The sequence below is a fragment of the Arachis ipaensis genome, chromosome B9 (assembly GCF_059453495.1).
Source record: "Arachis ipaensis isolate K30076 ecotype BB chromosome B9, ASM5945349v1, whole genome shotgun sequence".
Classification (NCBI taxonomy): Eukaryota; Viridiplantae; Streptophyta; class Magnoliopsida; order Fabales; family Fabaceae; genus Arachis; species Arachis ipaensis.
The window spans coordinates 140,045,956-140,072,759 of record NC_142444.1 but is presented as its reverse complement, the minus strand read 5'-3'; the positions used below and the strand labels follow the sequence as shown (position 1 = coordinate 140,072,759).

At 37.4% G+C, this 26,804-nt stretch overlaps 3 non-coding genes across 3 annotated transcripts; all 3 read right to left on the bottom strand.

The window, feature by feature from the left end:
- Window positions 1-11,390: 11,390 nt before the first annotated feature.
- On the bottom strand, window positions 11,391-11,510 carry LOC148546559 (small nucleolar RNA Z278). The gene has a single exon (XR_015901791.1). It is a non-coding gene; the product is annotated as a small nucleolar RNA Z278 (small nucleolar RNA).
- A 140-nt stretch (window positions 11,511-11,650) lies between these two features.
- On the bottom strand, window positions 11,651-11,765 carry LOC148546558 (small nucleolar RNA Z278). The gene has a single exon (XR_015901790.1). It is a non-coding gene; the product is annotated as a small nucleolar RNA Z278 (small nucleolar RNA).
- Window positions 11,766-11,821: 56 nt separating this feature from the next.
- LOC148546557 (small nucleolar RNA Z223) lies at window positions 11,822-11,914 on the bottom strand. Its single transcript, XR_015901705.1, has one exon. It is a non-coding gene; the product is annotated as a small nucleolar RNA Z223 (small nucleolar RNA).
- Window positions 11,915-26,804: the final 14,890 nt, after the last annotated feature.

Below are 26,804 nucleotides of genomic sequence, written 5' to 3'. Positions count from 1 at the left end.
TAGAATGATTGAAAATATTAACAATTGATAATTAGTCTAATTATGCATTAAATGATGATTTATATATATAATTATAAAAAAATTACAAATCTAAAATAAGTTGAGAAGAGAGAGATATACATACTGACACTAGAACACGTCACGTCAATATTTTTGACGCCAGAATACTACCCGTTGTAGAATAATATAATGATTACTTATCATATTTAAATTATGTCAAACTCCTAAAATATATGTTTTATATTTAATTAATATACGTTGAATTCAAATATTTATTTATAATATTTTTTATTATTTGATGTGTGCATTAGACAAATATTTTGATCGATAATAAATAATAAAATGATCTAATCAATTGAAAGTAGTCTTTACATTTGCTTCAATAATCATATTCATTTTGTACCTCCTAAGTTTGTTAAATCTAATCTACTGTTGTTAAACTTTTTTTTTTTAAGGAATGAAAAACAATTATATGAAAATCACTCTCAATTTGTTCCACTCTCACTTTATAAATTTACTTTCCTCACACTTATACAACAATCTTTTTTTTCTAAACCATTTTACAAATGGTTGTCAAACCTATTTTAGGGGTGCTTAAGCAAAATGACATAAAGATATTTCTAAAGTTAAGAATTAATATGTTTTAAATATCTATATAAGCAAAAAATCCAAATATATTAACTAAAATAGGTTATATAAAAGATAAAATAGTAAAAATATACTATATAAACTTCGTCGTGTCTTTATTATATATCTTAAATTCATAAATAAAAAAAACACTTAAAATATTTTGTTTATGTTAGTTTTTTTTTTCTCTTTCCTAATACCTTTCGAACTTTTCTTTTCATCTCTCATAACTCATGAGTGATGACGGGTGAATAATTCACTTAAACACCCTTAAATTTAAAAATATTTACATTTGCCTCTCCTCAAAACAAAATAAAAATAATGTTTACTTTTTATGTATTGTTGATATAAATTGTTTTATATAATTGTTTAATTGTATTTATTTTTTATATAATTATTTATGTATTAATTATAAAAAGTAATTTTACTAATGTAATAACACGTAATGAAATATATCTATAAAATTAGTTTAGACTATCAAATTAAATTTTTAAAACTAATTTAGATCATCACATATTAAATTTTAGTATAGGAATTGAAAAAAAAGAGAGGGGGGAGGGGGCTATAGCTTAGCAAGTTGTTATTATGAAATAGAAGAAGCTTATCAGTTATTACTTAAGCATAATTAAAAGGCACTTGCAAATTGAATTTCATATGAAATTGCTAATTGTTAATAATAATAATAATAATAATAATAATAATAATAATAATAATAATAATAATAAATCGTATGAAATTAATTAATTAATTAATTAAATTATTGAAGCATGATGTAGACAGGACTAGCAATTTAAAAAAAAAAAGCTTCGTGGCACACCATTCTTCCTCAACTACGAGTTTTCATATCTTCAAACAGTGCACGTTTTATTTTTTCCCGAAAAAAGAAAATAAGACAAATCAATATCAAAATTAAAATGAAACGAGTGACAAGAAAACACAACTCAGAAGGCGATTGGGATAGAGACAACAATTAACTCAATATTTTCCTTTCGAATGTACTAATTTATTTTTCAGACCACATACTCAAGTTTTGGAATTCTTTTCAATAAGTAAAATAAATATTTTAATTATAGTTATAGACACCCACAAATTTTTTTTTATATTTATACACTTTATTACTTATTTCATTCTCACTATAAATGAGTTTTCTATATATGTATCTCGTCCTTGAGATAAATTTAAAAAAATAATATCGTATCTAGTTTGCAGATAAAATAATACATTAAACGTATTTCGTTTGCATAAAAAATAAGATAAAATGTTAATAAATTATAATTTAAATAATATAATCTCTCTATACTCATCTAAAAATTATGGTTCAAATCTCACTCTTAACTTTAAAAAAAAAAAACAACTAGATAAGACACTGGTTTTTTGCTAATTTTTAGTTGTCCATTTTATGGCTACTTTACCTTTTATTTCTATGCCATCTTAATTTGATATTAATTTCAATTTATTACTAGTAAAAAGAGTTTGATTTTCTTTTACCATTTATTTTGTAGCTTCTTGACTTAAAAAGAGGAAAAATATTTCTCCTATTACCCTGTCTCTTTCAGTATTGTCATAACTCATAAGGAACAAGATAAATACTAAATAGGGTGGTACACACAACCATTACTTTAATTAAAAACTAACACACAATCCCATGTATAGTTACTTTACATCTAAAACATATTACCAACGATTAGTATATGCTTAGCTTCTGTTAAACCCAATTTTTTGTAGCTTGAAATTCAGCTTATTCGACAATCACCTTCATGAAATATTTTTTTCTTGTATTAAACTAATTTGTATTTAATCACATTTTAATTTACATTTAATTAGAAGTCCCAAAAGTCATAATTGAAAAGGTAATTAGTACACATGCTAATCAATAACTCTAATGGAGTTGCACTACTTCATTCAAATCTTATAGTATTTTCAATGAAAGTTTGAAACAATACCAAAATTGGAAAAAAATTTCCTCCTTTAAATTTTAACACAAATATTTATATAAATATTATTTTTTAATTAAGCGGAAATCGATGAAAGTCAAAATGTTAACGTGCGTTGGCTCAATTTGTCAAAAATGATTGTGGAGTGATTAATTAAATTAAATTCCTCCAATTGGGAGATAATGTTATTTAATTAATGGTGCTCTCAGATGTGCTAGATTCAAATTCATTATCAGAATTTAGAAGTCAATCTCATAATTTTATTCGGCAAATTTTTTTTCTTAACGCCAACGCTTGATTCAGCCATAGCCCAACTTGTCAAAGTTTCTGTTACTAATTTATTCACTAATTAATGTTGGAAGAATAATATATAAACTTCCATTAAGCAAACAAGTTAAGAAGTGCTTTTAAGATATTTTGTAAAAGGTTATTTATGAAAGGAAAAGTATAAGTAGACAATGAAAATATTAAACAATGTGAATAATAGATATATCGAATGTTTATTTTATTAGGTGTACGTATGGTTATTTTAATATTAAAATTTAGATGGTTAATTTGGAGGTGTAATGTGTTTTTATTTGATTGGTGATTGTTCATATTGTTCAAGATAGTCATTATTTACCTAGTACTTTCCTTTATGAAAAAATTGATGTATTTTTATATATGTTATGCTCCGGCCCAGTCCGCTTGATGCAGCATCCCGGCCCGAGTGGCCGACCTGGCGAATTGCTGACAACCGACCCGAGGGAAGCGCCTGGACCTTCCCTCTCCTCCAGCAGGGCTCATGACAGCTAGGAAGGGGAAACTTCGTGAAAGGTACCAACATTCCTGTGGGACCCGTTCTAGGACACATAGTATAAAAGGGGAGGGCCCTACCCCTCTCCCACGGTACGTCACTATCCACTCACTTTTACTGCCATTTGTACGGATTCTGACTTAAGCGTCGGAGTCCTTTTTGCAGGTGGCTCCCCCCTTTTTTCCAACACCACAGCTTGGGGGGTCGTGAGGTCTCAGCCTTCCACTCTCCATCACCACAACTCGGGAGATCCGTCCATTCGCCAACCAGCTCCAGATCCCCTTCATCTCACTCGCCCATTCCTTTTACCTGACCCGTTTGGTACCCAGCTACTGAACATTGGCATCATCTGTGGGGACCTGGCCTGAATGGATTTTCTGTTAGGTCCTGTGGAAGGAGATGATGAAGGAGAGCCACGTGGGGAGGAAGTGGTTCACCGAACCAGTAGGGTAGCCTCCTTGGCTTCCTCCCGTGAGCGAACGCGATCCCCCCTCGGCGAGGTGAGCTCCCCACCCGTTCCCAGGAAAGGCGTCCCTTCGGAGGGACGGGAGCGACAACGCTCGAATAATGCAGGAGTTGCACCACAGGGTGCAGAACCTGGAGCGGGAGCTAGCGAGCAGAGAGCGCTACCAGCTTGCCCCGAGACAATATCGTGCCTGGTCTCCTCAAAGGAGGGGGAAACCAGAGGGAGAAATCCCCGAAGAGACCGCCCCAGACGCACACCGACCCCCCGGTCCGAGCCAGAAAGCCAAGGGGAAAGTAGAGAGGTGCCGAGGAGACGACAAGAGCCTATAATATACACCCGACCTCCAGGAAGACACACCAAAGAGGAAAACCAAGAAGATAGCAGAGAAAGACTGAGGAGGCGACGACACCCTGTGATCATGGGGGCAACCCCTTTCCACCACTCCAATCTTGAGGTCCTGCTACTGAAACATTTCGATAAGCCGACGGACATGAGATATGACGGGACCCAGGACCCCTAGGAACATCTAACGGCCTTTGAGGCCAGATGAATCTAGAAGGTGTAGGTGATGAGGTCGTGACCTTAGCAGGACCGGCAATTTGTTGGTTCAACGCTCTCCCCCAAGGCTCCGTGATAACCTTTGTGGACATAACCCGCGCCTTTCTGGCTCAGTTTACCACGCGTATTGCTAAAGCTAAGCACCCGATCAACTTGCTAAGGGTGACGTAGAGAAGCGGGGAACCGACCAGGAAGTACCTGGATAGGTTCAATGATGAATGTCTGGAGATTGACTGCCTGACCAACTCGGTGGCCAGCTTGTGCTTGACAAACGGGTTAATGAACGAAGATTTCAGGAAACACCTTACCACCAAACCCGTATGGACGATGCAAGAAATCCAAAATTTGGCTAGGGAGTACATCAACAATGAGGAAGTTAGCCAAGTCATGGCAGCCAACAAGCGGTAGCCTGCCTATCACCCTGCTCATCAGCCCGGAAACGGGGAAAGGCCTAAGGAGCACTCCAAGGACGGAGGGCCAGCTAAAGCCTTCAAGCCGTTCCCCCGGGTAGGGAAGTTCACTAACTACACTCCCCTGATAGCCCCGATCATCGAGGTGTACCAGCAGATAGCCGACAAAGGCATCTTGTCAAAGCCCCGACAACTCAAGGATAGAACTGGAGGAAACAAAAACCTCTACTGTGACTACCACAAGGGATTCGACCATAAAATCCAAGATTGTTTCAACCTGAAGGATGCTCTAGAGCAGGCGATCCGGGAAGGTAAGCTGGCAGAGTTCTCCCACCTCATAAGAGAACCCAGGAGGCAAGATCGTGACCGACCTGGCAATAACAGGAGCCGCACCGTGAGACCAAGGCAAGAGCCCGAGGAGGACAATGAACACGGCCTCACCATTGTGAACGTTGTAGTCGGGAGAGACGTTGCCCCTAGGTCGAAATCGGCATGCAGGAAAGATGCTAAAATCTTGGCTGTGTCGTCGTCTAGTCCTGCGCCTTCCTCCAGGAGAGTCCTGTCAATATCATTCGGACCGGAGGACCAGTGGTTCGATGACTTGCCAGAGAACCCTCCAATGGTGATCACAGCAAAAGTGGGAACTGGTCTGGTTAGGTGAATCCTCGTGGACACCGGAGCCGATTCGAACATCTTGTTCCGAAACGTGTTTGATGCTCTGGGCCTCCGAGACACCGACCTGAAAAGCCACCAACACGGTGTGGTCGACTTGGGCGATAACTTTATCAAGCCTGATGGAATAGTCTCCCTGCCAGTCTCCATAGGAGGAGGTCGAGGGAAGAGGTCGGTAATGGCGGAGTTCGTTGTTCTAAGGGACTCCACGGTCTACCACCTCATCTTGGAAAGGAAAACAATCAATGAGTTCAGAGCAGTAATATGTACCAAGCTACTGATGATGAAGTTTGTGGCTGATGATGGGTTGGTTGGATCCATCAGGAGAGATCTGGAAATGGTGGTCATGTGCGACAACGCCAGTCTCTCCCTGAGAAAGAAGTCCAAAGAGGCATCCGGGGTCTTCCTAGCTGATCTAGACGCCAGGGTCAACGACAAGCCAAGACTAGAACTTGAAGGAGACCTCGAGAAGTTCAGGGTTGGTGACTCAGAAGACAAGTTCACTTTCTTGAACCGAAACCTTCCTCACAACTTGAAAGAACCATTGGTGGAAATGGTTCAAGAAAACGGCGATCTGTTCGCTTGGACACCAGACGACATGCCGGGGATTGACCCCCAGTTCATGTCACACCACCTAACTGTGAAGGCAGAAGCTAAATCGGTGGCACAGAGAAGAAAAAAAATGTCCCAGGAAAGAGTTGACGAGGTGGCCAGGCAAACGGCCAACTTACTAGAAGCGGGGTTCATCCGAGAACTGGACTACTCAACTTGGATGTCAAATGTAGTCTTGGTCAAGAAAGCCAATGGGAAGTGGAGAATGTGCGTAGACTATTCCGATCTCAACAAGGCATGCCCCAAGGATTCCTTCCCCCTCCCCAACATTGATGCTCTAGTAGACGCGGCCGCGGGATATCGATTTCTGAGTTTCATGGACGCATACTATGGCTACAACCAGATACCAATGCACCGACCAGACGAGGAAAAAATGGCGTTCATAACGCCAGGGGGTACGTACTACTACAAGGTGATGTCGTTTGGACTAAAAAATGTAAGAGCTACATATCAAAGGCTGATGAAAAAGGTATTTACCAGTTTTATCGGCAAAACAATGGAAGTGTATGTAGACGACATCCTGGTGAAGACCACCCAGGCCGAGGACCTCGTTAGTGATCCGGAGACCGTGTTCGCATCTCTTCGGCGGCACAACATGAGGCTTAACACTCTCAAGTGTGCCTTCGCCATGGAAGCCAGGAAATTCTTGGATTTCATGATAATCCAAAGAGGAGTGGAAGCCAACCCATAGAAATGTGAAGCAATCTTGCGGATGACGAGCCTGGGATGTGTTAAAGACGTGCAGAGACTAGCGGGAAGACTCAGTGCTATCCTGGTTCCTCGACGCGTCGGCTGCCAAAACTCTTCCGTTCTTCAACTTGATGAAAAAAGGGATAGTGTTCGAGTGGACCCCGGCGTGCGAGAAAGCCTTCAATCACTTCAAGAGTATAATCTCGGCACCCCCTATCCTCGGTAAACCCAGGAATGGTGAGGCGCTGTTCTTGTACTTAGCAGTAACTGATGAGGCTTTGACGACCATCCTGATACGGGAAGAGGGAAAGATCCAGCAGCCGGTCTACTTTGTGAGCAAGGTGTTGTAAGGGGCAGAGTTGAGATACAGTAAGTTGGAAAAGCTAACATATGCGCACCTGACCTCCTCCCGTAGGTTGCGACAATACTTCTAAAGACACCAGATAATCGTCAGGATGGACCAAGCGATCCGCCAAGTACTACAAAAATCCGACCTAGCGGGTAGGATGATGACTTGAGCAATCAAATTGTCTCAGTACGACCCACAATATGAACCCAGACATGCAATCAAGGCCCAAGCAATGGCCGATTTCCTGGTAGAGGTAACAGGAAATCCTCCTGAGACACCGAGCACACGGTGGAAACTCCATGTAGACGGAGCCTCCAACTAAACGTTCGGGGGAGTGGGGATCATGCTAGAAAGCCCAACTGGAGTTGTGTACGAGCAATCAGTCAAGTTCGTGTTCCCGGTGTCCAATAATCAAGCAGAATATGAGGCCCTTCTTGGTGGCCTACTCCTGGCAAGAGAGGTTGGGGCCACCAGAGTGGAAGTATGCATCGACTCTCAGGTTATCACATCACAGATTAATGGAACATATCAGGCCAGGGACTCATTGCTGCAAAAATACTTGGAGAAGGTCAAAAAGCTGAGTGAGAAATTCGACGAGGTCACGGTGCAACACGTTCCGAGGGAGAGAAACACCCGAGCCGATCTCCTATCAAAGCTGGCAAGCACAAAGCTAGGAGTGGGGAACCGATCTCTGATTCAAGGTTTAGTGAAGGAACCAATAGTAACCCTGCATATAACTCGGGCGACCGACTTCCCCTCATGGATGGATCCAATCACCGATTTCTTGGAAAATGGTAAGCTCTCTGACGACGATAAGATAGCAAAAGCACTAAGGAGATAAGCGGCCAAATATACAATAATACAGGGCCAGGTATTTAAGAAAGGACTGAACCCACCTCTATTGAAGTGCCTATGCCCCGACCAGACAGACTACGTGTTAAGCGAGGTCCACGAGGGGTGTTGCGGCCATCACATCGAAGGAAAGGTCTTAGCTCGAAAGCTCGTCAGGGCCGGCTACTATTGGCCCTCAATGATGTCGGATTCCAAAGAGTTCGTGAAGAAATGCAGGAGATGCCAGAAAAACACCAACTTTCACAAAGCACCGGCGGCTGAACTAGCCTACTGATGGCCTCCCGACCATTCTCTCAATGGGGCGTTGATCTGTTAGGACCCTTTCCGATTAGACCTGGGCAGGTCAAATACCTAATTGTTGCCATCGATTATTACACCAAGTGGGTGGAGGCCGAGCCGTTGGCCAGCATATCTTTGGAAAACTGCCAAAAATTTATGTGGAGGCAAGTAATAGCCAGATTCAGAATCCCAGAGGTCATCATCTCGGACAACGAGACACAGTTTGCTGACAAAAAGTTCGGGAAATTTCTCGCCAGTTTAAGGATAAAGCAGAAGTTCTCTTCTGTCGAGCACCCCCAAACTAATGGCCAAGTCGAAGCAACAAACAAGGTCATCCTACAAAGTCTTAAAAAACGACTTGACCAGAAGAAGGGAGCCTGGATAGACGAGCTAGCGTCGGTCCTGTGGTCTTATCGCACAACGCAGTAGTCATCTACCGGGGAGACGCCCTTCCGACTCACTTATGGGGTTGACGCGATAATACCCGTGGAGATTAGGGAACCAAGCCCACGACTACTCTTGGGAGGAGTTGAGGAAGACATGGAGAAGGACTTGGTAGACGAGACTAGAGAAATGACCCACTTGTTAGAGATGATGTTGAAACAAAGAATGGCCCTGCGTTACAACGCCAAAGTGCTAAAGAGAGATTTTGAGCCAAACGACCTAGTCTTATGACGCAACGACGTGGGGCTCTCGACACCAGGGGAAGGAAAGTTGGTAGCAAATTGGGAAAGTCCAACTACACATTCAACAAGTTTTTAGTCACCTATAATACAGTATCACGAGAGGTAAAGTGTTAGTGCTTGTTGTTCGAGTCAAGGGGCATACTGTGTCGCCATTCCCTAAGTGTTCTAAGCTTCGAGCGAGTGGATAACGTGGCACCAAAATATATACTGGAGCGCTGGAGTAAGAACATAAATAGAAAGCACACACACATCAAGAGCAGCCAAGACGAGCCTCTTCTGGAGCCGAGAAGCAAGAGATTCGACGATTTGGTATTTCAGTCGCACAATATATGCGAATTTGCATCCGAGATGTCATTGTCGAGATGCAAGAATATCAAGAGAGAAGCAAAGGAAAAAGTTCATTATCCCACGAAAAAGCGACATTGAGCGATGTGAATGACCTTCAAAGCCCGCCACGTGTCAGAACAAGAGGCTAACCCAAGAACAAACTTGGATCAAACTTGAAAAAAAGATCTCAAACGCCACGAAGAAAAAGAAAAAGCCAGCTCCAAGTGAGGTAAAATTGATTTGCTTTCGATTAGGCAAACATTCATTTGTGCATTTTGCTAATATACAATTTATTTTCTCTTTTTGCAGTTGAATCTTTTAGACGGTGGACCAATGATTCAGCCGAGTTCAAGCTTTTACAATGCACTGGTTATGAATTATCCCGGAGAGGATTATACAAGTTTTTATTAACATAAATTTCCTTTCATCTATGAGCATATTTCGGTTCACTGAAGTTATAGGAGGGTTAATTTTTTACTGTTGTTAGTTTTTATTGAATAGTAACTTTTTTTTTGTTTTTGATATTAGCTTTTGTGAAATTCTTTATTCAATAGTCACTTTTTTTGTTTATTGAATAGTCAATTTATTGTACTATGTCAGAGATTTCAGGTGCATCTAAATTTATTACTGATATATACATTTTTTTCAAATTATCTCTCTGCTATATTGATATATGCACGTTTTCGGTTCACTAAGTGTATTAATTTCGGTTCATTTATTTTTTTGGGGTTCATAATGTTTGTTAAACACCCTGATTTCATTCATTGTGATTCTGGAACAAAACCGTAGCTAGAGAGTTCCAAAAGATATATATATATATATATATATATTGAATCAGATATAAATATTAATATTAGATATATACATTAAGATTTACATTAATATTCAGATATATACATTGAAAGAATATTTTTTTAAACAAAATAATGTTAATTATAACTAGTCAAACAAAGTATATCCTATTTACTACTATATATATCCTCAGACGTGAATTTACAAAAAGGGTTGGAGAGGGTAGCAAATGGCTTCGGGAGTCTTATTGCTTCACATGCCCGAATCACTTGGTCTCTCATTTTGTTCAGTTTGTGGAAGATAATATTTGGATCATATTCAAGCCTGAAAGCATCAATCTCTTCCTACATTTTAATTGAAAGAAATTAGTTACATAAGAAATGAAGCCAACTCAAGAAGAAATGAAATAATTTTATTTTATTAATTTAGAAACTACTTACTTGTTTCCAAGCTTTATATTGATACCTCTTCTCGCTTTTGATCTTTTGAGGATCAATTGTTTTAAGCCATTTCATGACGTATATACCACAATCATAGCTAAGCAAGAATTTAAGTAAAATACAATTAATAGTATACAAAATAAAACACATTAAAAATAACACTATAGATGAGAAACAGTTATACCTTGTACGTTGACCATTCAGCCTGATATACTCAGCTTCTTCTCCATCTCCATCCTTCATTAAGGGTTTCGCCCCAGTGTAAACCCTTAACTGGGATATTATTAATCCCTAAAAGTGATAAAAACAGTGACTTAAAATTAGGTGAATCAAAATCAGCAACTTCACTGAACCGAACACAAATCATGACTTGAATAAAACGTCATAAACATTGAATCAACAAGAGAAATATTTAAATAACTTACAACAAATTTATTGAGTTTAATTCTCAAATTAGGTATTTCAAATTTGTTCTTGTTCATGGGGTCAAGCACATAGAATGTCTTTTTCCGAACATCCGCAATCCACAACCATTAGTGCCCTCCATTGCAAATCGGCACAAAATCATTAATAAATCTTCTAATAAAGCGAATTTTGAGGGGCTTAATAATTAGAAGATTTGTAGAATTTGCACAAAATCATTAATAAATCTTCTAATATAGAAGTCATTAATCAATGCACCATCTTTGCCAATAAACCATAATGATAAATAGCTTAATCTTCATCAACATCCTCAAAATTATCTTGCATAATTATATAGAAAAGTAATTAAAAAAATATTTATAATGAGATACAAATAAAGGGAAAAATAATGAGAGATATTCTGGTTTCATTAGCCCAGATTTGAAGAATCCAATGAGAAAAATAATACTTTAACTCAAAAAAAAAAAAAGATGAGCAACCTCAGTTTTAGTCTTTAATGTCATTGACTTGTAGCAACACCAAGTAGGTTCTCCCTAAAAAAACAGGAACTTGGATACACTACAACCTCGAACACGTTGGGTTGAAAACATCATCGGCAGTGGAAACATTAAAAAATAGGATTCAAAACAAAAAAATAATAATACTAAGTCAATTAACTCAAGTACGAGTGAAGGCAATTTGATTAGGATACAGCTAAATGGTTAATTCAAAATAGGAACATTAATTTACAAAAGAAAGCCTCAGTTGAACCCATTGAAGTCAAATGAATATAGCTTCACCAAGTATGTTCTCCCTATAAACAGGGTCTTGGCTCCACAACACCTTAAACAGTTGGGTTGAATCATCACAGGCTATGTTTGGCACTCAATTAACATCCATTAATAATAGCTTAAAAAATAATAAATGCAGAAAGGCTCAGAAATATAACAGGTTCATCAATCACAATTTTTTCAAAAGCAGAACTGGCATTTGAAGCTGAATTATTATCCTCATAGCTAACCAGAAATACATTAATCAGAAAACCCAAAATCAAATGTTTATTAAATCAGAACTCAACGTTTGGAAAAAAGATTGATTACTATAGAAGTCATTACTTACAGTATTTTATCAACTTCCTTCAGAATATCAACTACAACTGCATGCATGTTGACGAATGAATTTCTACTAGTAAAGAAATTCACAAATAAAGTCTCGTTGAAAGTATAGTTTCTAAACCAACAAAGAATTCTTTCGTACAAAAGTTTGGTTGTCACTTAAGTAAACCCAACAAAAATAAACCGAAGTATTTAAACCTCGGATCGTCTCTCAAGGAATTGCAGGGAGGTGTGTTTATTATTGGTTATGAGAAAAATATCTTTTTGGGTTTTTGAAAGGTTTTAACAAGGAATGTAAATGACAAGAAAGTAAACTAATTATCATGAAAACCCTTGCAAGGTATGAGAACTGGACTTCCTATCCTAGTTATCCTTATCAATTGTAATGAGAATTGGCTTTTACTCCCACTTTGTTAACCCTTACTAAATAAAGGAAAGTCAAGTGGACCAATCAATTTGATTCCTCAGGTCCTAGTCAACTCCTAAGGAAAGACTGGCTTTAGAGGGATCCAAATCAACCAGCAAATTCACAATAATCAATCAACAAAGGAGTTTGATAACTCAAGTGTCTCCAATTGATCAATTCAAGCTAAGGATGTAAAAAACTAGATTAAAATCATAAATATGAAATACCTCTAATTGTATTAAATAAAGAAATCAAATCTAACATGGAGTTCATAAACCAAATTGAGAAAATAAATAAACTAGAATGCTAGAATAAATAAAAGTAGAAGAAAAACTAAATTAAAAGAATATTGAACCTGAACCAAAGGAGAAATTGAAAGAAAAAATCCTAAATCCTAAAACCTAGAGAGAGGAGAGAGCCTCTCTCTCTAGAAACTACATCTAAAACCTAAAATTATGAATAATGAATGTTGTATCAATGAATGAATGGATTTCCCCACTCTATAGCCTATAATCTGTGTTTTCTGGGCCAAAAAATGGGTCAAAAATAGCCCAGAAATTGTCCTCAGTGATTTCCGATACGTCCAACACGTCGCTCTGTCACGCATACGCGTAGTCCACGCGTACACGTGGATTGAGCTTTCGCCAGGTCACGCGTACGCATGATTCATGCGTGCGCATCGCCTAACAGCATGGAAACTATAGTAAATTATATATTTTTGTGAAGCCCCGGATGTTAGCTTTCCAACGCAACTGGAACCGCCTCATTTGGACCTCTGTAGCTCAAGTTATGGTCGATTTAGTACGAAGAGGTCAGGCTGGACAGCTCAGCAATTCCTTCAGTTTCTTATATTCCTTCCACTTTTGTATGCTTCCTTTCCATCCTCTAAGCCATTCCTACCCTATAAACCTTGAAAATACTTAACACACATATCAAGGCATCGAATGATAATAAAAGAGGATTAAACATAGTGAAATTAAGGCCAAAGAAGCATGTTTTCAATCATAACACAAAATCAGGAAGGAAAATGTAAAACATGCAAATTCAATGAATAAGGGTGAGAATAGTGGATAAAATCCACTCAATTAAGCACAAGATGTACCACGAAATAGTGGTGCATCAAATCTCCCCACACTTAAACATTAGCATGTCCTCATGCTAAGCTCAAGAGAAGCTACAAAGCAGTGAAGAGGAATGATAGAAATTATGAAATGCAAGCTATCTATATGAATGCAACTAAATGCAAAAATACTTCTACCTACTTGGTTAAAAGTGAACAAGTTCTCCAAGACAAACATAAATCCGATTTCACTAATTCAAATCACACAATAAAAGGCAAGTAAACTTGTAAGAAGGTAGCTCATGAAAGCAAGGAACGTAGAATTAAGCATTGAACCCTCACAGGAAGTGTATATGCACTCTGATCTCTCAAGTGTCTAGGGTTAATTTACTCTACTCTTCTCTAGTCATGCTTTCTAAAACTTTGTTCTTCATCTAACCAATCAACAAATATTTAATGTATCAATGCAAACATCATGAGGTCTTTTCAAGGTTGTAATGGGGCTAAGGTAAGGGAGAGAATATATGTATGGCTAAGTGAGCTACAAATTGAATCCTTGAGTAACCTAAGCTCTCACTTACTCACACACACACACACTCTATATAACTCTAAAATCATGCTTAACTACCCAAAATTTCCACTTTTGCATTACATACTCATGTATCAACCTTTCTTTAATTTTATCACATATGCATTGATCTTTTATCAAACTTAACATTTGGGGTAATTTTGTCCCCTTATTTATTTATTTAATTAATTATTTGAATATTTTTGGTTTTTTTTTGAATCATAAAAGCAACATAACATATCAATGCACGTAGATTTTTAATTTTTCTGGTCTTACATGAGTAGTACCCAAATTCCCAATATTCAAATAAATTAGAAACATAATACATTCCCATTAACCCAAGTTCCCACAGTTCCCCACACTTAATTGATACACAATCTCTAACTTAAGCTAACCAAAGATTCATTTGAGGTAATTAATTGTTTTTCCGCTTAAGGCTAGTGATGTGGTAAAATACAGAATAGAAGGGAGATTAAAAGGCTCAAAGTGGCTAACAGAGGTAATTGGAATGGTAGGCTATTTGGGATAAGTGAGGTAATAACAAATGATGGCCTCAATCATATGCAAGCATGTAAATACACTAAACAATGGATATATAAAATAGAACAAAGCAGGGATTGCAATCATAGAGAAGAAAACACACAAGAATAAAAATTATGGTTAAATAATATAACCATGTAATCAAGCTCAAATCTCACAGGTTGTGTGTTCTTAGCTATAACCTATGTTTCAAATTACAATTCTCAAACAAGTTTAACAAAAATAAAAAATTTTAATTTAAATTAGTGAAATATTATAAAATAGAGTCTTGAAAAGAAATTTATTACTTTAACCAAGTAGTAGCTAAATGCACAAAATCAAACAAACATGCAATCAAACATGCAAATGCAACAATTAAATTAACATAGAAAATTAAACATTAGTGTTCAGAAGAAAATAACTAACCCACGGAAGTCGGTATCGACCTCCCCACACTTAAAGATTGCACCGTCCTCGGTGCATGCTAAGATGTGCAAGTGGACGGGTACTCCAACTGACGCTTTTTCTCCAAAGAATGTGCGTAGGAACTTGTTTGTCGCCCCATGTAAAAGTCTTCCGTTTCCCTCTTCCTGGTGGCCATCCTGAAAGAGAAAAGAAATAAAGTATATGTGGGCTATTGCCAAACAATAAGGTTTTCAACTACATGGTAGCTACAACATGCAAGTGAGAGAATAATGGAAGTACATGGCATGTCAACTAAATAGCAAACAAGTTAAGAAGCATCCAAAATAATGCAAGAAATATGCAACAGTTGAGTAAGAAAATTTGAACACCAAAGTGAAAACAACAAATATAGAAAAGAAAAGGAGAAGAAACAATAAAGTTAGAATGCCATGAATGTGAGTATGCAAATGTAACAAATAGAATAAAAGAAAGGGAATAAGGATGAGAGGGGAGGAGAAGAGAGTGGAAAAGGAGGAGGAGAGAATAAGAAAGGGGAGAAAATGAGAGGAGTGGAATCTGCGACACGACGCGTGAGCGTCGCCCACGCGTACGCGTGGGTGTGTAGAAGAAGAGGCAACATGTAAGCATCGGTCGTACGCGTGACATCTCGTCGTGCCAGACGCACGACACCAGCCTCCTTCCAGTGCAACTCTCTGTTCAAAACACTCTCTTACGCCGATTTTTCATCCACACGTACGCGTCGCTGATGCTTACGCGTGGATTGGCAAAACTGCAGGTGGCACGTACGCGTCGCCCACGCGTGCGCATGGGTGGGCTTGTGCGTCAGGGACCCTTCCAGCACGCCTCCAACACAACTTTCTGTAACTTTTTACTGAGAGCTAAATTTGCATCGACGCGTACGCGTGGGTCACGCGTACGCGTCACATCCCTATTTTTTTTTTGAAATGCAGAATGCAGAATGCAGATGCTGATGCAAACATTATGAATGAACACTAAGAAAAACAAAATAAAATAAAACTAAGAACAAAACAAAATAAAATAAAATTAAGACTGAAAAAGAACGATTATACCATGGTGGGTTGTCTCCCACCTAGCACTTTTAGTTAAAGTCCTTAAGTTGGACATCTGGTGAACTCCCTGTTATGGTGGCTTATGCTTGAACTCGTCCAGAAATCTCCACCAATGTTTGCAATTCCAATAACCTCCGGGGTCCCAAACTAGGCACTTAAAGCCTTCGATTACGTTAAAGCAAGTGACAAAGCTCCAGGGGTGTTGATTATCAGAATGAATTCCAAGATCCCAAACCCTGCTGTTGCACCCGTCTTTGCTCTGATCTACATTGTTCCAACCGGGTGGTATGCAATCTGAATTCCCACTAAGATATCCAAATAGATACCCAAACATCTTCTGAGACCCATTCAGTCGAGTTCTATACCAATCCTTGTACTTCAATTTGGAGCGTGGAACCTTATTGAACCTTGCATGCCAACTCTTATCACTAACCATCTCCCTCTTACTCTTAAAGTCATAAAGAACTCTAAGTTGACCATCTATTTCAAGCAAACCATATTCAAGTGGGAAAGTAAAGATAAAGGCTAAGGATTTTACCCACTTGAGGTTTGTATTGGGTGGTAATGGCCTTGGGAGAGGTGTTTCTAGTGGTCTTTCAAGCTCCACTCCCCTGTACTCTTCTGTGAATTCTTCCACCTCCTTGCAAACCTCTTCAATTGCAATCTCGTCTTGATCAAAGTCTTCTACTTCTTCCCCATCATAAGTTGGGGGTTGAGAAAAGTCTACCTCCACATCATCTTCATATTCACTTGGGGAAGGTTCTTCAAGCTCAAGGAGTGCAATTGCGGATGCAAGTTCATCACTAGGAGAGCTTGATTCATGATCATCATTGCCAAGGGAATTCGCTTCTTGATCTGTTCCGTCCAATTCTTCATAATGTATATGCCTTGGGGGTTGTGCACTATCCTCCTTAGCATCAATTTCAAACTTCTTTGTGGAATTCTCTACAACTCTCGATTTCCATGGAGGTTCAACATCGCCTAGATCTTCAACTACTTCCACCTCTTCTCTGGCAAGCGTAGCTTCTTCCAATTGTTCTAATACAAAATCATGCATCTCACTGTTCACCAGAGTTTCTGGTATCTCCTTCCTGCTATGTTCTTCATTCAATTCTTCCCATGAAGCCATGGGGGTTCCTTGAGTATCCAAACATTGGGAAGCTAGTGGTTTATCGCTTGCTCCAGTTGATGAAGAGTTGCATGAAATCGATCCACTGAATCCTTGAGACAATCCTTTGATTCTTGTTGCGCTCGGATTGCATGATTAGGATCATATGGCTCTTGGATGCATGGATATGGACATGGTGTATAAGGAGGTGGTGGTTCTTGGGAGTAGTTGGGTTGGAAGTGGGGTGGCTCGATGTATGGTTCATATGGCTCATAGGGTGGTTGGTATAGTGGATAAGGATTAGGGTCATATGGGGAGTTTAGTTGTAAGGTGCTTGTGAGTATGGTGGTTCAGAGTTATGTTGAGGAGGTGGTTCATAGGGATATGGTGGGGCTTGTTGGTAACTACAAGGGGGTCCACTATATCTATCATCTTGGTACGCACCTCGGAATGACTCTTGACCATAGTAATTTGGTGGAGGTTGGTTGTCACGAAAGGGTCCACCATTACTATTATCTTGGTATGCATCATAGAATGGTTGTTGGTTATAGCGCATTGGAGGGGGTTGTTGCCAAGAGGGTTGATCAAATCCTGGTGGCTCCTCCCATCTTTGATTCTTCCAACCTTGATGCCTGTTCCCATTATAGCTTCCATTCCTTACAACAACATTGGAACCAAACTTGAAACCAGAGGGGTGAGAATTCATAGTAGCTAAAGAAAATTAAAACTAATAAAAATTAATGAAAATAAACTCCTAAAACTAGAAACACTAACAAAGAAACAAAAAAGTAAATATTTACAATAACCAATAATAAGGCACACGTCTGTAACTCCCCGGCAACGGCGCCATTTTGACGAACGGATTTCTGCCAGTAAAGAAATTCACAAATAAAGTCTCGTTGAAAGTATAGTTTCTAAACCAACAAAGAATCCTTTCATACAAAAGTTTGGTTGTCACTTAAGTAAACCCAATAAAAATAAACCGAGGTATTTAAACCTCGAATCGTCTCTCAAGGAATTGCAGGGAGGTGTATTTATTATTGATTATGAGAAAAATATCTTTTTAGGTTTTTGAAAGGTTTGAACAAGGAATGTAAATGACAAGAAAGTAAACTAATTATCGTGAAAACCCTTGCAAGGTATGAGAACTGGACGTCCTATCCTAGTTATCCTTATCAATTGTGATGAGAATTGGCTTTTGCTCCCACTTTGTTAACCCTTACTAAATAAAGGAAAGTCAAGTGGACCAATCAATTTGATTCCTCGGGTCCTAGTCAACTCCTAAGGAAAGACTGGCTTTAGAGGGATCCAAATCAACCAGCAAATTCACAATAATCAATCAACAAAGGAGTTTGATAACTCAAGTGTATCCAATTAATCAATTCAAGCTAAGGATGTAAAAAACTATATTAAAATCATAAATATGAAATACCTTTAATTGCATTAAATAAAGAAATCAAATCTAACATGGAGTTCATAAACCAAATTAGGAAAATAAATAAACTAGAATGCTAGAATAAATAAAACTAGAAGAGAAACTAAATTAAAATAATATTGAACCTGAACCAAAGGGAAAATTGAAAGAAGAAATTCTAAATCCTAAAACCTAGAGAGAGGAGAGAGCCTCTCTCTCTAGAAACTACATCTAAAACCTAAAATTATGAATAATGAATGTTGTATCAATGAATGAATGTATTCTCCCACTCTGTAACCTCTAATCTGTATTTTCTGGGCTGAAAACTAGGTCAAAAATAGCCCATAAATTGCCCTCAGCGATTTCTGATACGTCCAGCATGTTGCTCTGTCACGCGTACGCATAGTCCACGCGTACGCGTGGATTGAACTTTTGCCAGGTCACGCGTACGCGTGATCCACGCGTGCGTGTCTCCTAGCAGCATAGAAACTTTGGCAAATTATATATCTTTGTGAAGCCCCAGATGTTAGCTTTCCAACGCAACTGAAACCGCCTCATTTGGACCTCTGTAGCTCAAGTTATGGTCGATTTAGTACGAAGAGGTTAGGCTGGACAGCTCAGCAATTCCTTCAGTTTCTTGTATTCCTTCCACTTTTGCTTGCTTCCTTTCCATCCTCTAAGCCATTCCTGCCCTATAAACCTTGAAAACACTTAACACACATATCAAGGCATCGAATGATAATAAAAGAGGATTATACATAGTGAAATTAAGGCCAAAGAAGCATGTTTTCAATCATAGCACAAAATCAGGAAGGAAAATGTAAAACATGTGAATTCAATGAATAAATGTGAGAATAGTGGATAAAATCCATTAAATAAAACACAAGATGTACCACGAAATAGTGGTGCATCACATGTCCTCCCTACTAGGTTCCTTCTTGGACTTCTTACTACCTTTTCCTTTTCCTAACAATGGCATTGGAACAGAATAATTTGAGATGGAAAACTTACAAATAGACACATACTTATAAAATACAGAACCATGCTATGTAACTTGATACGAATTCATATCAAGGGTGTGTTTATCAGGATGGTAAAAAATGGGGAGGCAAATTTTGTGTGAGCTCTGCAATTGTCAGCATTTAGTCATCCATGAAAACTTATGTCCCATTTTTTCCCCAACCAAACAACTGAGAAGGGAAGTTTCCAGAAACAGTTTGACAAGACTACTTAATCAAAGTTAACAAGTTCTAAAACTGTTTCACGCAACAATAGAATGCTAACAGAAATAGAGCAAGTACTACAGATAACATCATATGTAAATTGGGAAAAATACAATCAATTCACCTTGATCCTTCACTGAAGCTTTTGACGGCTTCTCTGTTTGTTTTTTTGCTTGCAGCCTTTTCCTTAGTATCTGACTTTTCACTAGAGGTTTTCTGCTTCTTGGATGCCAAAAGCACTATCCTGATGAATAAGCAAGTCACAACCCAAATCCTCCAGATATGCACGGAAGAGAAAAATAAACAAAATTGGTCTATTATGAACAAAAATAAAAATCCAAATAGAAAGCTAAGATTATCATTTGCTTTCATAATTGACAGAATGCAGAAACTTAACAAGAAAGCTAAGTATCTCCAATTATCTCAAGGAAAAATAAGTGCCAAAACTAGCAAAACAACTCAGCAGAAACTACCAATAGTTAGAAAGCAACTTGGTTGAGCTACTGCATTCACAATTATACCAGGTTGAAACACAAAGCTACTAGCTCGTATGATGAGAAAGTATAAGATCTTATAAAACTCATTTTTAGGTGTTGATTACACAATGTGAATCTTACGAGACAAATAACATGCTATGTTATCATAAAGAATAGTCTTATATATGTTAACTTTGCATCCTTAACGTGCTTGCAGCCCATTAATGACTTCTTTTGCATCATATATCACTCTTGCTTTCTTGTTATTTATATCCTTCACTTTTATTGTTCTTCACCATCAAAATGGTTATGAAATTAGCATAAATCTAAACATAGAATAAAATTAATTGTTTAAGAATCAATGAGAAAAATTTTAAAGACAATATAATACATATCCCAATGACCATCAACTTCAAACAAAACATTCAAAGTTGATGAATTAAAGATCTTCCCTTAGACCACTTTCTGATTTCCACCAAATCCAAGAAAAGAATGAGTTGATTTGTAAGATAAATCAGCCTCAAGTCCTGTCTCTATGCATTTTATATTAATTTTGCCAATCCAATCAACAGCAGGAACTGGAATTATTTTGAATAAAAAATGAGGACAATTCATTTCATGTTTCTCCATGATTCAAAAGCTTCAATTGCCGTTTACCATGTACTTGAGCTTTAATTGATGTTCCTACATATTTGTTACATTTGTTATGAATCTATGTGACTTAATTAACATTTTTAATTTGTTAATGAATAGCCAATCTCCTAGAAAAGTTCTAGAGCCTATTGCTTTCATTTATGCCAAACACAGAAAGGAATCATAACAAATCGAGAATCAGAAGCCGAAACCCCCAAAATTAGAACCCAAACCCCAAAAAATTCACAGAACCAATTGAAAATTGATACATACCTTCTCTATCTCAATTAGCCATTGCAATGTTGCAGAGCGGCCACAGTTAGCCTGCATTGGTATAAGCTGACAATATTCTCGTCTCCATTAGAATCAGTTTCGAACACCCTTAGCTTTATGATCTTACAACAAAGCATATTAACAAAAATGTATCAAAATAGGTTGCAAATTGGCTTAGGTGCATGAATTACATTTAAAGCACGGAGGCATACAGAGCAACATTTATTTTTTTGTGTGTGGCTGAATGGGTATTTTACTTATAGTATAGTGCACCGAAATTAAACAAAGCAATGAACCAGAATTATCTAGATTTGAACAAGCAGAAAACTTACAAATTAGGCTGTGCTTCTTCTTCCAATTGCCGTGCCGCCAGAGCTTCTTGGCGAGGTTGCTGTTGTTCTTCGGGAGGGCTGCTGCATTAAACAGAAAAGAGTTCAATAACGACCTAGAATTATTATCCTGTATTATTAAAACTAATAAAAAGAATTTAATTACAACTTAAAGGAACAATGAAAAAGCAATATATAAGACATAAGATTATAAAAAATGATATTAGTTAAAACTTACACATTCAACGGAGGTTCTGGCTTCATCTTCCTCGGGGAAGATTCCTCTGCGGCCTGCTTTTCGGGTTCCACAGGGCAGCTGTAAGAAACAGAAGAGAGTTCAAAAATAAGAACACATTAAATTCATTTTTGGATGCAACTGAACCACAATTAAACCATGTAGTGAACCAAAATTATCAAGATTTATACAAGCAGTAAAATTTACACATCAACAGGTGCTTCTTGTTCTGATTGTCGTGCCGGTACTTCTTTGCAAGGCTGCTGTTGCGTTTTCAGAGGGCTGTTGCATTAAACAGAAAATAGTTCAATAATGACCCCAAATTATTATCCTATACCATTAAAATTAATAAAAATAATTTTATGTGCAACTTACTCATTATCAGAAGGGACATAGATATAGTCATCTTTGAGTAACTCTTCCTTAAGAGAACTCGGAAGAGACACCACAATAGGATCTCTAAGGAATGTAAAGAAGGAAGAAGTTAATGTTGAATAATTAGAATAGGTTCTGAGAAACCGAAATTTGCACATTGAAAAACTCACATTTCCAAAGGTTGAGAACAAGTTTCTTCTCGAACCTCGATTATTTGTAGGTCAGAATCAGGTGTAGTGCTACTGACATTTAAACACAATTTCCATGTGATTAATTAAACAAAATTTATTACCTAAATCTAAAAGAGCAACATAAATATTTTTAACTTACACTAGTGAAGTTTTAAAACTCTTTTTTTGATGGATTTTCTTTCTTCGAAAAACTTTTACCGGGGTTTCCGGGGTATTTTTCCTAATAAAAAAGATACCAAATTAAAATTAGCAACCAAGATTAAAAGCAGAGGTCTAGAAACACATGAAATTCATTTCTGAAATCCACTGAACCAAAAGTAAACCATGCAATGAACGAATTTACCTGGTATTGTCCGGGGCATTCACAGACGATGTGGAGCTCGCTTGAGTCTGTAAGATAGATTTGCTACCCAGATTTGTAGTCGGCAGTCTAAGCAAGATAAATAAATATTACTCAGTGAATCCAGAGGAATCAGAAGAGGTTCTAGCAAATGTTAGTAAACAAAAGAAAAAGAACTCAATATAAGAAATTGAATCTTATGTCTCAGAGAAATCATTTCGTGCCTCTGTGGAGTCAAACCTATCTGGAGCAACGTTTGCTGTCTGACATCCGTCATTTCTTCTCTTTGATATCTTTTCTCTTAACATCTGCAATGCCTGTCTTCTTCTTTCTGCAGCGCTGTCCTTTTCTTGTTCAGTTCTGAAAATTCATAAAATAAGTATCAATGAACCTAAAACGAAAGCTTTAATAACTGAAAATATGATTCGAGAAACTTACTCCTTGTCAGATTCAGTTTTATTCTCTGAATCTATGAAAACAAGCTTTCCTGATTTGGTTTGTTTTTTGGCCACCCTCCCCGGTTGTTTTCTTTTCACTATGGGTGTTTTTTCGATTTCTTTTCTTCTGCAACACAGACAAACACATCGAATTTATACCGGAGACAAATATCAGTAAGAAAAACATTTCTAATGCGAAAGGACCTAACTGAAGACAATAACAATCAAGTGAATAAAAATAAGCAACACCACTGAACCAAACACAATTCATGTACTGAATAAAATGTGATACACATTCAATCATCAAGAAAAACATTTCTTCATGCAAAAGGACAAGCGAAGACACTAATAATCAAGTGAATGAAAATTAAAAAGCTCACTGAACCGAACACAATTCATGTGCTGAATAAAACATGATACACATTCAATTATCAAGAGAAAAGATTTCTGCATGCAAAAAAACTCAACTGAATAATTGAAAATCAAATGAATCAACTTGACCAACTCCACTAAATAATATTATATTTGTAATTTACTTAACAAGCATACAAAAACAATTTTCAGCAAAGAAAAGCAAAACTAAACCAGTTCAATATCATACAATCACATAAATGAACATCACCCGATACTTACTGGCTTTTAGATTGGCTTGTGCTCTCTGAATCCGTCGGCACAGGCTTCCTTTTCTTGCTTTCTTTTGTAACCACCTTCTGTGGTTGTCTTTTTTTTCTTTGTTGCTGTTTTTTCAAACTTACTGGTTTTCAAATTCACTTCTGCTTTCTGAATCATGGGACAACTTTCAGTTTCTCTTGTTGTTTTTGAATCCATCTCAAGAATCTTTTGTTTTTTAACCAGCCTCTGTTGTCTTGTTCTCTTAGCTGGTGGTGTTTTGTCGGATTCGGACTTGGATTCAGATTCAAAAAAAGTGTCTTCTTCCGAAGAGTAATCCAGATCAACAATTTTCTTTTCGTCTTTCTTCCCTTTTCCTTTCTCTTTCCCCTTCAAAAAAGTTTGTTTCTTCTCCACCTTCTTTCTTTTTTTTCCTCCTTTATTTGCTTTCTATACAGAAGTCCCTAAAGCACAAACTTATTTAGTTAGCAGAGTATTTTAAAAGCATCAATCATGTGATGAACTAAAATGAGCAAAAACACTGAACCGAACACCATTTATGTGATAAATAATACGTGATAAATATTCAATCATCAAGAAAAATATTTCTACATGCACCAGGACTCAACTGAACACACTAACAATCAGGTGAATCAAAATTACAATCCCACTGAACCGAACAATATTCATGTAGTGAATAAAACATGATAAATATTTAATCATAAAAAAAACTTTTCTGCATGCACAAGGATTTAAATGAACACACTAACAATCAAGTGAATTAAAATTAGAAACTCCACTGGACGGAAATAAAATAAGAACACATTTCAGAATAAGGAGATCTCCTAAATGAAGCAACTCAATCCAATAAACTTAAAATGCTACTAGGAGAAATAAAGCAGAGTATTTTTAGAAGCATTTGAAATGAAATTTTAGGGGAAAATTTTTGTTTAATTTACCATTGTATCCGTTGCTTCTTGAGTAATCCGGTCGAGCATCATCTTCTTTGTCCAATGGGCCACCCACTGTGGTGGGGGAGCATCAGGTCCATCTAAGCGAGGGAACTTGGTTTCATGGAAATAAATAAGCATCAAAACAAAAACACAGCCATCAACGGACTATTTCTTTCCCTTTCTCTTGTTCTCGATTCCCTTCCTCAAGAACCTGAGTACATGATTTGCCCAATCCTACTGTCGGATGTTGTCCACATGAAAGATAGGCGGCTTATAGATCGGGGAAGCCATGCTTATCGTCGTCAGCAGCAATAAGCACTTCTGTACGAAGACGACAAAAGTCCTCTGGATTTTCGCCAGTTCTTCTCCCCTTCAACACTCATATCTAGGACAGACTTTGTCAAAGACGCCAATGTAACACATTTGAGGCTGTCAAATATTGCCTCGTCTACCTCATTCAGTCTGCCAGACTCAACCTTTTCAAGAAAATGATTCCTTACAATATTTTAATAGCAACAAATCAGCCAAAAAGGCTCAGTTTAATTTTCTGTACCCAAACGAAATCAAAGGAATCAGTGAACCGAAAATAAGCAGAAAGTGGAAAGTGTATTACCGCCGTGGTTTATGCCCAGCACAGCTGCTATCTTGCGAGGTGTTATGTATATTTTTCCATGGAGAGTTTTCAGGTATCCATGGTATTCATTATAGCAATCAATCAATTCTCTCAAGAGGGCGTGAGAGACGTTCATTTTCGAGACATGTGCCGGGGCACCGAATCCCATTTCTTCAACTATATCTTTCTTTTCCTGACTTAAATTCTTGAACACTGTTGCTATTGCCTTTGTTTGGCATCTGCAATCGTGAGTTTTCTGCAAGATTTTGAAACAGAATGTCACGATATATTTATAATAAAAAATAGATTTTATTCGAATCAAAGCAGATAAATATATTTAATGTGCTTACATTATAGCGCAGCTTGTCCTTCTTTGTCACCATTGTCTTCTTCATTTTTGCTTTAAGGACAAAAAAATTGGTCAATACTTCACTAAATACACCGACAAGTACAAGCATGCATATCTTAATCAAGTGAATGAAAATGTCCCAGTCCACTGAACCGTACTCACTTGATGCATTGAATAAAACATGATAAATTATGAAACAGCTAGAAAAGCATTTCTGCATGCAAAAGAAGCTACCTGAACACACTAACAACCAGGTGAATCAAAATTATCAACTCCACTGAAAAGTGATAAACATTCAATCATCAAGAAAATCATTCATGCATGCAAAATGACCAAACTAAACATACTAATAATCAAGTGAATGAAAATGGCCAACCCCACTGAACTGAACGGCATTCATGTGTTGAATAAAACGTAATAGACATTGAATCAACAACAAAATCATTTTTGCGTATAAAAGGAACCAACTGAACACACTAACAATCAAGTGAATGAAAATGACCAACTCCACTAAACTGAACACCATTCATGTTGTGAATAAAACGTGATAAGCATTCAATTAGCAACAAAAGCATTTTTGAATGCAAAAGGACTCAACTGAATACACTAACAATCAAGTGAATGAAAATAACCAACTCCATTGAACCGAACGCCATTCATATGATGAATAAAACATGATAGACATTCAATGATCAAGAAAAACATTTTTACATGCAAAAGGACTCAACTGAACATACTAACAATCAAGTGAATGAAAATGAGTAACTCCACTAAACCGAGCAACATGCATGTGCTGAATAAAATGTTATAAACATTCATTCATCAAGAATAGTATTTTTGCATGCAAAAGAAGTCAACTAAACATACTAACAATCAAGTGAATTAAAAATAGCAACTTCACTGAACTGAATGAAAATAAGAATACATTTCATTCCAAGCCCTAGTTACGCTGTAAAAATGGAATCAGGATACGTCGATCTACTAAACGAAGCAACTCTATCCAGTAAACCTAAAATGCAACTAGGAGAAATGCGAGATTGCAATATTTAAAATGAACAGTAGTTTTTCTCATACCTTCGTCAATCTCTGTTGCTGTGGTGGTTCGTTTTTGCTTCTTATTTCTGAAATCTTCTTGCGATTCTTCTCCAATAGTGGTTTTTGCAGAGAACGTGAGTGAAGTTCAAGTGATT